Source organism: Hordeum vulgare, chromosome 7H, assembly GCF_904849725.1.
Source record: "Hordeum vulgare subsp. vulgare chromosome 7H, MorexV3_pseudomolecules_assembly, whole genome shotgun sequence".
In the NCBI taxonomy this organism is placed as follows: domain Eukaryota; kingdom Viridiplantae; phylum Streptophyta; class Magnoliopsida; order Poales; family Poaceae; genus Hordeum; species Hordeum vulgare.
Genome location: NC_058524.1, coordinates 625,431,649 through 625,442,310, shown reverse-complemented (window position 1 = coordinate 625,442,310; position 10,662 = coordinate 625,431,649). Strand labels below are relative to the sequence as shown.

At 44.1% G+C, this 10,662-nt stretch overlaps 1 non-coding gene and 1 pseudogene across 1 annotated transcript; both read left to right on the top strand.

Annotated features, from left to right (window-relative positions):
* Positions 1-4,904: 4,904 nt before the first annotated feature.
* Positions 4,905-5,006, top strand: LOC123414485 (annotated as a pseudogene).
* A 258-nt stretch (positions 5,007-5,264) lies between these two features.
* LOC123414414 lies at positions 5,265-5,357 on the top strand. Its single transcript, XR_006614384.1, has one exon. It is a non-coding gene; the product is annotated as a small nucleolar RNA snR60/Z15/Z230/Z193/J17 (small nucleolar RNA).
* Positions 5,358-10,662: the final 5,305 nt, after the last annotated feature.

Genomic DNA, 10,662 nt, shown 5'->3' with positions numbered 1-10,662 from the left:
GCTAGGATGAAGCACATTGAGATAGACTATCATTTTGTGCGGGGGAGGGTTGCTAATAAGGAACTGGACATTCAGTTTGTGCACTCTAGAGATCAAGTTGATGATGGCTTCACAAAAGCCTTGGGTACAAGATCATTTGAGGAATTTCTTCGTAATCTTAACTTGAGAAGTTTTGATTAAGGGAGGATGTTAAACACGATATATTATGTACCCAAGGCTTGTCTTATGCGGTACGTTAGACTAGAAATACTCTTGTAGGTTTAAACCTTCTTCTCCTTATCCCTTTATCTCTAGCTGAGATCATGTAACCGGTAACAACCGAACTCCTTCTACCCTCACGAGATCCTCTCGTTATGATCAACATAAGCAACGCGGGCTCCCTGTTGGGAGTTGAGACGCTTCAACCATTGTTGACAGATTAGTACCTTGCTAAGGAATCTAGGCCCATTGCACTTTAGTTCCTCCCAATTTCTTTATTTGTGTGTTACCTCTTTGCCTATGATTAAGAAACATAAGTCTTCTATTACCATGTGTTGTCTTTTTCATATATTTACTATTACCATACCATCCATGCCCTTGTAATGTACTCCCACCGTTCCTAAATATATGCCTTTTTCGAGATTTCAATGTAGACTGCATACATAACAAAATGAGTGAATCTACCATCTAAAATACGTCTACATACATCCGTATCTAGTCCTTACTGAAATCTCTAGAAAGACTTATATTTAGGAATGTATGGAGTAGGTGCACCAAATCCATGTAACAGGCAAGAGAGACATGCCTGTTATTTGCTAGGGATGAGGTGTTCAAGTGTCAATACTATCATCTCTCTCTTCCCGCAAACCCCTTAATATACGATACACTAATTTTCTTACCTGTTACTTGCTAGGGATGAGGTGTTCAAAGTGTCAATACTATCATCTCTCTCTCCCCGCAAAAAATACTATCACCTCTCTCTCTCATACTTGATGTAGTAGTGATACAGTAGCGTCTACATTGATCTTCAGATAAGACTCTGGAGGGCCGATCCATCCCCACGTCCGCTGTATAGAATGAGACTGCGAGGAAGATCCCCTAGTCTCTGTCAAAGAGAGGTCATTGATGTATGAGATTATGAATTCATTTATTGATTCGGGGCTTTGAAAGATGTCTTCGTAAATCGCCTTCCTTTTAGCCCTCCAAATTGCCCACAAAGTGACCACTAGTAGGGTATACTGTTTTTGTGTTAATTGATCATGCATAACAAAGATCCAGTTCTTGGCATTGGGTTCATTGTTCTGGTTGATTGTCTCAACCAACATTTCATCAGAGAGAGCCCAAATACACCCCGACATGGTGCATTACATTATTGCATGTCTCCAGGAATCATTTTGACCACAAAGGGCACAAAGTCTTTTCGTCGCCATATGGCGATGGTGTAGCACACCATTGATGGCATCGAATTCCTAGCCAACTTCCAGAGGAAAACCTTGATATTCGAAGGGACCTTAGTATGCCACAGAGATGTCCATGCTTTACCTTCTGGAGCCCCTTGAGCCCTAGTTGAACCAACATTTCCATTTGCACCATTCTCCCTGATATTAATCACCATTTTGTAAGCTGGCCTAACGGAGAAGCGGCCCGTTCTTTCGTGTGACCAAGCCCAGAAATCAGCAATTGGTATCGTGCACAATGGAATTGCTAGGATAGTTTGAGCGTCTACCGGTAAGAAAACCGAACGAATCAGGTCCTCCTTCCATGTTGCCGTCGTGGCTTCAATCAGGTATGAAACCCAGTTTGGAGGATCATTTACCAGCGCCACTATCGGCCTCATATTCCCTGTTCTGGGAAGCCAGTTTGATCGCCATATGCTTGTCCCTTGACCAGTCCCGATCCTCTTGATAGCCCCCTGTTTAATAACCTCCCTTCCATCTAGGATTGCCCTCCAAATTTGTGAGGGATGGTTGCCCAATTCTGCATGTAGAAAGCTGATGTCTGGGAAATAAACTGACTTCAGAATTCGAGCAGTGAAGGATTCTGACAAATGAGTGAGTAAAAGCGTATTTAAGCAGGGAAGCTGCCACTTTGATTCCTAGGCCCATTGGTGAAGAAACCTAGGCCCATTGCACTTTAACTCCTCCCAATTTCTTTATTTGTGTTACCTCTTTGCCTATGATTAAGCAACATAAGTCTTATGTTACCATGTGTTGTCGTGTTTATATATTACTATTACCACACCATCCATGCCTTTGTAATGTACTCCCTCCGTTCCTAAATATAAGTATTTTTAGATATTTCAATGTACACTCCATACAAAGCAAAATGAGTGAATGTATCATCTAAAATACATCTACATACATCTGTATCTAGTTTTTATTGATATCTCTAAAAAGACTTATAATTAGGAACATAGGGAGTAGGTGTAGCAAATTCATGTAATAGGCAAGAGAGACATGCCTGTTATTTGCTAGGGATGAGGTGTTCAAGTATCAATTCTATCATCTCTCTCTTCCCGCAAACCCCTTAATTTATGGTACACTAATTTTCCTGCCTATTATTTGCTAGGGATGAGGTGTTCGAGTGTTAATATTATCATCTCTCTCTTCCCGCAAAAAAAATCTATCATCTCTCTCTCTCTCTCATACTTGATGTAGTAGTACTAACTACTAAGATAGCACATATTCTGAATAAAAAGTACATGTTATAACACATGAACAAAAAGTACAATCATTTCAAACCTAACTGAAAGAAAGATGCACATATTTTTTGAAGAAGCCTATATGAATGGATGAGAAAATAACACATCACATTTGAATAGTATTGAATGTGTTGCATATGTTCACCTAAATCATTTCGTTATTATCCTCTACATTGTTAATTGCAGAACCAAAGACTAGCGATGGTGCAAATAAAAGAAAGGTTTAGTGACATGCATTTTCCTTGTACCGTGGTCCTAATATTACAAGGTGAAGTGTCTAGCCACCAACTTGAGTGAGAGAGAGAGAGAGAAGGGGAAACACGGTGTGAAATATAACCAAATTGCAATGGTTACGTGTTTGGAATTGCGGGTTGAGGATTCGAGGTGAGATTGCAAGTGGAAATGGATAGGACAAGAAAATTAGTTTTTTTAGGCTGGCAAAAGAATGCGTGATACAATACTAAATGAAAGTCGACAATTTTATATAGGTGCATGTATATCTATATGTTACCTATACTGCTTCCGTTTCTAAATGTAAGCCATTTTACAGATATCAATATGCACTCCATACAGATCCATATAAAGATGTTTTAAAGTCTAGATTCCCTCATTTTTCTATGTATGTGGTCTATATTAAAATCTCTAAAACGGACTATATTTAAAAACGGAGGGAGTAGACAAATTTAAGATACATTTTTTGGGATGGAAGGAGTAAGATGTTGAATTGCTCGAATATGCCCGTTGTAACGTAATGAAAAAAACACACAAATATAAGACAATTTTTTTTATGCGGGGAGTATGATGTTGAATCACTTGAATATGTCTGTTGCAATGCAACGGAAAAGAAAACAAAAAATTGAAGACAAAAATTTGAGGAATAAATTAGAACGCAATGAAAAAGAAAATATAAAAGATCGACCACATACGTCTACGCGGATCTGGCAATGGTATAGCCTGGGAGTAACGCACTAGCAGCCATACTTCATCGCGATCGTATAGCCTGGGAGTAACCCACTAGCAGCCATACGTCGACTGACCTTTTACCTCCACAAACCCGACGAATCAGGGCGTTAACTGATTCATGAGTGCATCCTTGCTGACAGATGAATGACTACAAGCGTATTTAAGTAGGGAAGCTGCCACCCAATAATCATTAAAAAAATTGAAGAAGCGAACAGGAAAAAAAATGAAAATTAACTAAAAGAAATAAAAATTTCCATAACAAAATTTGGAGAAGAGAGAGAGAAAAAAAACTACTATCATCAAAATTGGATGTACGCAATTGAGAGGAGCAACAGAAATAAATAAAAATCAGCATTAATAAAATCTGAGATAAGAGAAAGAAAGAAAAGAGAAATTCAAAATCATCTGAGGTAATTAAAAAGATCGAATTTGGCTGTAAGAGGAGCAACAGAAAAAAAATCAAAATCAACATTAGTAAAATTTAAGATAAGAGAAAGATAGAGAAGAAAATTTTGAAATTATCAAAAAAACTTAAAAAGATCTACGGATCTTGCGATCGTATAGCACCGGTCGAAGCCGGATAGCAATACGTCGATCTTTTACCTCCGCAGACCCGATGGACCAGCGCTAACTGATTCGTGACCGCATCGTCGGTGATCACAGGGTGAGTACAAAAGTATTTAAACAGGAAAGCTGCCACCCAAGCTGGCGGTGTGGTACTAAACAAGGTTCGAGCGGCGTGCTAAACGCGCGCTGGGCCACCCTCGTCCGCGGCACATTAGCTAAACGGGTGATTTTCTCATTGACAACGGGCCACCTAAATTGATTTCGTCCTTCCAGGCTTGAGGTCTAATGCTGCTAATTCCTTTCTTGGGTGTCTGAGGCATGTTGATTTTACTCATTTGAATCCTTCTTTGTCTCTGCTTTATCGTTATGGTGTGAGGATATTTCTGTGATATACTTGCTTTGCGAGCATATTTAATCCGGACCTAATTTCTGATCCTTGGAATTTTTTAAACTGAACTATTCCCAAAATGATTGAGAAAATTGGACACCATTTGGTTTGTAAGATAACTATTTGAAATAATTCACTTTTGGAGTTCATAACCATCAGATTTGGAACTAACTCATTACATGTACAAATTTCTGATGAAAGGCTTCTTACACCACAAATGAAATATTTTAACCCTCATGGGTGTTAAGATGAATGTGGTTCGTCCATTATTATCTTGATCCAAGAGGACCATTTGATTTTTTGATAGGACATTGAAGATTGATATTTGGCCAGGTTCGTAGTAACTGGCATTTGTTTGCCTTGCCGACCATACTGCTAGTGCTATATCATCACCTATATTCCGAGTCCTCTAAATTAATTTGTTTGATGTTTGGTGGCTGATGTCTCATTTGTTTTGTGTGTAAGATCAATATGGTCGGCGATCCATATTTTTACGTTATAAAATTGTTGCTTCTTACCTATGAGTTGTGAACTTTATTGCCAACAGTGTTTGATCAATCTTATGAGAAGCTTATGCAACGTCTGGGGATGAATAAGAACAAGAAAAAAAATGATGTCTTCTAAAAGGAAACATTTTTTTTATTTGCTATTTTAATTTTGTTCTTGTAATGCCAATGATGATTACAAGTGCATAGTTCAGATGATCAAACCATGATTACTTGAACAAATAGTCTTTCGCTCCTATAGCTGACGGCAATTACAACAACTTTTGATCCAACTATTCGTATGTAGTCTCATGTTCATTTTTGTTCGACCATTACACTTATGATTTTAATATTCCAAGTCACATTCTTATTCCTGGGGATGGCCTACGTCCGCTCTGTGGGACGAAGGAAGATTCGAATCACATATTTTTCTCTTGCGTATCCATGAAATTCCTCTAGAGTTGTTTTCGCAAAGTGGTCGGCAGATATTGGTCTGACAACAATTTCCCTGACCTCTTCGCCGAACTCCAGGCTTTGCCTCCGAATCTCCGCCCTACTAGGTGACTGACTATTGGGTGCTTGTCTGTATACTATGGACAGTTCGGAATAAGCTTGTGATTCAACGTTGACCTCCGTGACATGCTACTACGCGGTCTTTTAAATATGTGGCTTTATGCAGCTTTGGCGGCCGCTTAGCCGTCCGCGAGACCATGACGCCGTCAACAACATCATTGCCCATCTTCGGGCGTTGGCTCCCCGCTTGGCGCCGCCGCCCCCTCCTCCACCACCTATGTATAAAGTTTATGCAGCTTGTTCGGCGCCGCTATATTTTTCTGTTTCTTTGGGCTTGTTAAGCTGTGCCCTCAGCAGAACCTGCGTACCTTGTGTTTGTGCTACTTGCGTGCGCTGTGCATGTGTGTGTATGTGTGTTTTGTTGGGTAACGTAGCATAAATTCAAAATTTTCCTACGCATGTTCAGATCTTCCTATGGAGAGACCAGCAACGAGAGAGGGGTAAGAGCATCTTCGTACCTTTGAAGATCGCTAAGCGGAAGCGTTTGCTAGAACGCGGTTGATGGAGTCGTACTCGCAGCGATTCCGATCTAGTGCCGAACAACGGCACCTCCGCGTTCAACACACGTGCAGCCCGGTGACGTCTCCCGCACCTTGATCCAGCAAGGAGGAGGGAGAGGTTGGGGAAGAAGACCAGCAACAAGACGGCGTGGTGTTGGTGGAGAGACGAGGTCTCCCGGCAGGGCTTCGCCAAGCGCCGGCAGAGAGGAGGAGGGAGAGAAACAGGGCTGCGCCGAGAGAGAGAGATCAAACCGTGTCTCAAACAGCCCCGAACCTCATCTATATATAGGGGGAGGGGGAGGGGGCGCAGCACTTAGGGTTCCCACCCCTAAGGGGTGCGGCAGCCCTCAGATGGGGAAGGGGTGGCGGCCAGGGCAAGGGGGAGGGGTGGCGCACTCCTCTGGTGGGCCTAAGGCCCACCTAAATTAGGGTTCCCCCCTCTTTTCCTTTCCCCTGCGCCATGGGCTGAGTGGGGAGGCATACCAGCCCAACTAGGGGCTGGTTCCCACCCCCACTTAGCCCATCTTACCTCTTGGGGTCGCAGCCCCCCTTCGGTGGTCCCCCGGGACCACCTCCGGTGGTCCCGGTGGTCCCGGTACGTTACCGGTGATGCCCGAAACACTTCCGGTGTCCGAAACCATCCGTCCTATATATCAATCTTTACCTCCGGACCATTCCGGAGCTCCTCGTGACGTCCGGGATCTCATCCGGGACTCCGAACAACTTTCGGTAGTCTCATATAACAATTCCCTATAACCCTAGCGTCATCGAACCTTAAGTGTGTAGACCCTACGGGTTCGGGAGACAGGCAGACATGACCGAGACATCTCTCTGGCCAATAACCATCAGCGGGGTCTGGATACCCATGGTGGCTCCCACTAGCTCCACGATGATCTCATCGGATGAACCACGATGTCAAGGATTCAATCAATCCCGTATACGATTCCCTTTGTCTGTCGGTATAGAACTTGCCCGAGATTCGATCGTCGGTATACCTATACCTTGTTCAATCTCGTTACCGGTAAGTCTCTTTACTCGTTCCGTAGCACGTCATCGTGTGACTAACTCCTTAGTCACATTGAGCTCATGATGATGTTCTACCGAGTGGGCCCAGAGATACCTCTCCGTCACACGGAGTGACAAATCCCGATCTCGATTCGTGCCAACCCAACAGACACTTTCGGAGGTACCCGTAGTGCACCTTTATAGTCACCCAGTTACGTTGTGACGTTTGATACACCCAAAGCACTCCTACGGTATCCGGGAGTTGCACGATCTCACGGTCGAAGGAAAAGATACTTGACATTAGAAAAGCATTATCATACGAACAATACGATCTAGTGCTAGGCTTAGGATTGGGTCTTGTCCACCACATCATTCTCCCAATGATGTGATCCCATTATCAATGACATCCAATGTCCATGATCAGGAAACCATGAACATCTATTGACTAACGAGCTAGCCAACTAGAGGCTTGCTAGGGACACATTGTGATCTATTCATTCACACATGTATTACTGTTTCCTGTTAATACAATTATAGCATGAACGATAGACGATTATCATGAACAAGGAAATATGATAACAACCATTTTATTATTGCCTCTAGGGCATATTTCCAACAGTCTCCCACTTGCACTAGAGTCAATAATCTAGTTACATTGTGATGTATCGAACACCCATAGCATCATGGTGTTGATCATGTTTTGCTCGTGGAAGAGGTTTAGTCAACGGGTCTGCAATATTCAGATCCGTGTGTACTTTACAAATATCTATCACTCCACTCTAGACATGGTCCTGGATGGAGTTGTAGCAGCGCTTGATGTGCTTCGTCTTCCGGTGAAACCTGGGCTCCTTGGCTATGGCAATGGCTCCAGTGTTATCACAGAAGAGTGTCATAGGACCCGACGCGCTTGGAACCACTCCAAGGTCGGTGATGAGCTCCTTCATCCAAATTCCTTCATGAGCTGCTTCTGAAGCAGCTATGTACTCCGCTTCACATGTAGATGCTGCCACGACTTCTTGCTTGCTGCTGCACCAGCTCACTGCCCCACCATTCTGTTGGGGAACGTCGCAAGGGAAACAAAAATTTTCCTACGCGCACGAAGACCTATCATGGTGATGTCCATCTACGAGAGGGGATGAGTGATCTACGTACCCTTGTAGATCGTACAGCAGAAGCGATTAGAGATCGCGGTTGATGTAGTGGAACGTCCTCACGTCCCTCGATCTGCCCCGCGAACAATCCCGCGATCAGTCCCACGATCTAGTACCGAACGGACGGCACCTCCGCGTTCAGCACACGTACAGCTCGACGATGATCTCGGCCTTCTTGATCCAGCAAGAGAGACGGAGAGGTAGAAGAGTTCTCCGGCAGCGTGACGGCGCTCCGGAGGTTGGTGATGATCTCGTCTCAGCAGGGCTCCGCCCGAGCTCCGCAGAAACGCGATCTAGAGGAAAAACTATGGAGGTATGTGGTCGGGCAGCCGTGAGAAAGTCGTCTCAAATCTTCCCTAAAAGCCCCATATATATAGGAGGAGGGAGGGGGACCTTGCCTTGGGGTCCAAGGGAACCCCAAGGGGTCGGCCGAGCCAGGGGGGAGGACTCTCCCCCCCAAACCGAGTCCTACTTGGTTTGGTGGGAGGGAGTCCTTCCCCCTTCCCACTTCTTCCTCTTTTTTTTTTCTTCCTTTGATTTTTCTTCCTTGGCGCATAGGATTTGGTGGGCTGTCCCACCAGCCCACTAAGGGCTGGTGTGACCCCCACAAATACCTATGGGCTTCCCCGGAGTGGGTTGCCCCCCTCCGGTGAACTCCCGGAACCCATTCGTCATTCCCGGTACATTCCCGGCAACTCCGAAAACCTTCCGGTAATCAAATGAGGTCATCCTATATATCAATCTTCGTTTCCGGAGTATTCCGGAAACCCTCGTGACGTCCGTGATCTCATCCGGGACTCCGAACAACATTCGGTAACCAACCATATAACTCAAATACGCATAAAACAACGTCGAACCTTAAGTGTGCAGACCCTGCGGGTTCGAGAACTATGTAGGCATGACCCGAGAGACTCCTCGGTCAATATACAATAGCGGGACCTGGATGCCCATATTGGATCCTACATATTCTACGAAGATCTTTATCGTTTGAACCTCAGTGCCAAGGATTCGTATAATCCCGTATGTCATTCCCTTTGTCCTTCGGTATGTTACCTTGGTTCCTTTGCTAAGGCAATGGCACCAGTGTTGTCACAGAACAAGGTTATTGGATCCAGTGCACTTGGCACCACTCCAAGATCCGTCATGAACTGCTTCATCCAGACACCCTCCTTAGCCGCCTCCGAGGCAGCCATGTATTCCGCTTCACATATAGAATCTGCTACGACGCTTTGCTTGGAACTGCACCAGCTTACTGCACCCCCATTAAGAATAAATACGTATCCGGTTTGCGACTTAGAGTCGTCCGGATCTGTGTCAAAGCTTGCATCGACGTAACCTTTTACGGCGAGCTCTTCGTCACCTCCATACACGAGAAACATCTCCTTAGTCCTTTTCAGGTACTTCAGGATATTCTTGACCGCCGTCCAGTGATCCACTCCTGGATTACTCTGGAACCTACCTGCCATACTTATGGCCAGGCTAACATCCGGTCTAGTGCACAACATTGCATACATGATAGAGCCTATGGCTGAAGCATAGGGGACGGAGCGCATATGCTCTCTATCTTCATCAGTTGCTGGGCACTGAGTCTTACTCAATCTCGTACCTTGTAACACTGGCAAGAACCCTTTCTTGGACTGTTCCATTTTGAACCTCTTCAAAACTTTATCAAGGTACGTGCTTTGTGAAAGTCCTATCAGGCGTTTTGATCTATCCCTATAGATCTTAATGCCTAGAATGTAAGCAGCTTCTCCTAGGTCCTTCATAGAAAAACTTTTATTCAAGTAACCTTTTATGCTCTCCAAAAGCTCTACGTTGTTTCCAATCAGTAATATGTCATCCACATATAATATTAGAAACGCCACAGAGCTCCCACTCACTTTCTTGTAAATACAAGATTCTCCAACCACTTGTATAAACCCAAATGCTTTGATCACCTCATCAAAGCGTTTGTTCCAACTCCGAGATGCTTGCACCAGTCCATAAATGGATCGCTGGAGCTTGCACACCTTGTCAGCATTTTTAGGATCGACAAAACCTTCGGGTTGCATCATATACAACTCTTCCTTAAGGAAACCGTTAAGGAACGCCGTTTTGACATCCATCTGCCATATTTCATAATCGAAAAATGCAGCTATTGCTAACATGATTCTGACGGACTTAAGCATCGCTACGGGAGAGAAAGTCTCATCGTAGTCAATTCCTGGAACTTGTGAAAAACCCTTTGCCACAAGTCGAGCTTTATAAACGGTCACGTTACCGTCAGCGTCCGTCTTCTTCTTAAAGATCCATTTGTTCTGAATAGCCTTGCGGCCCTCAGGTAGTATCTCCAAAGTCCACACTTTGTTCT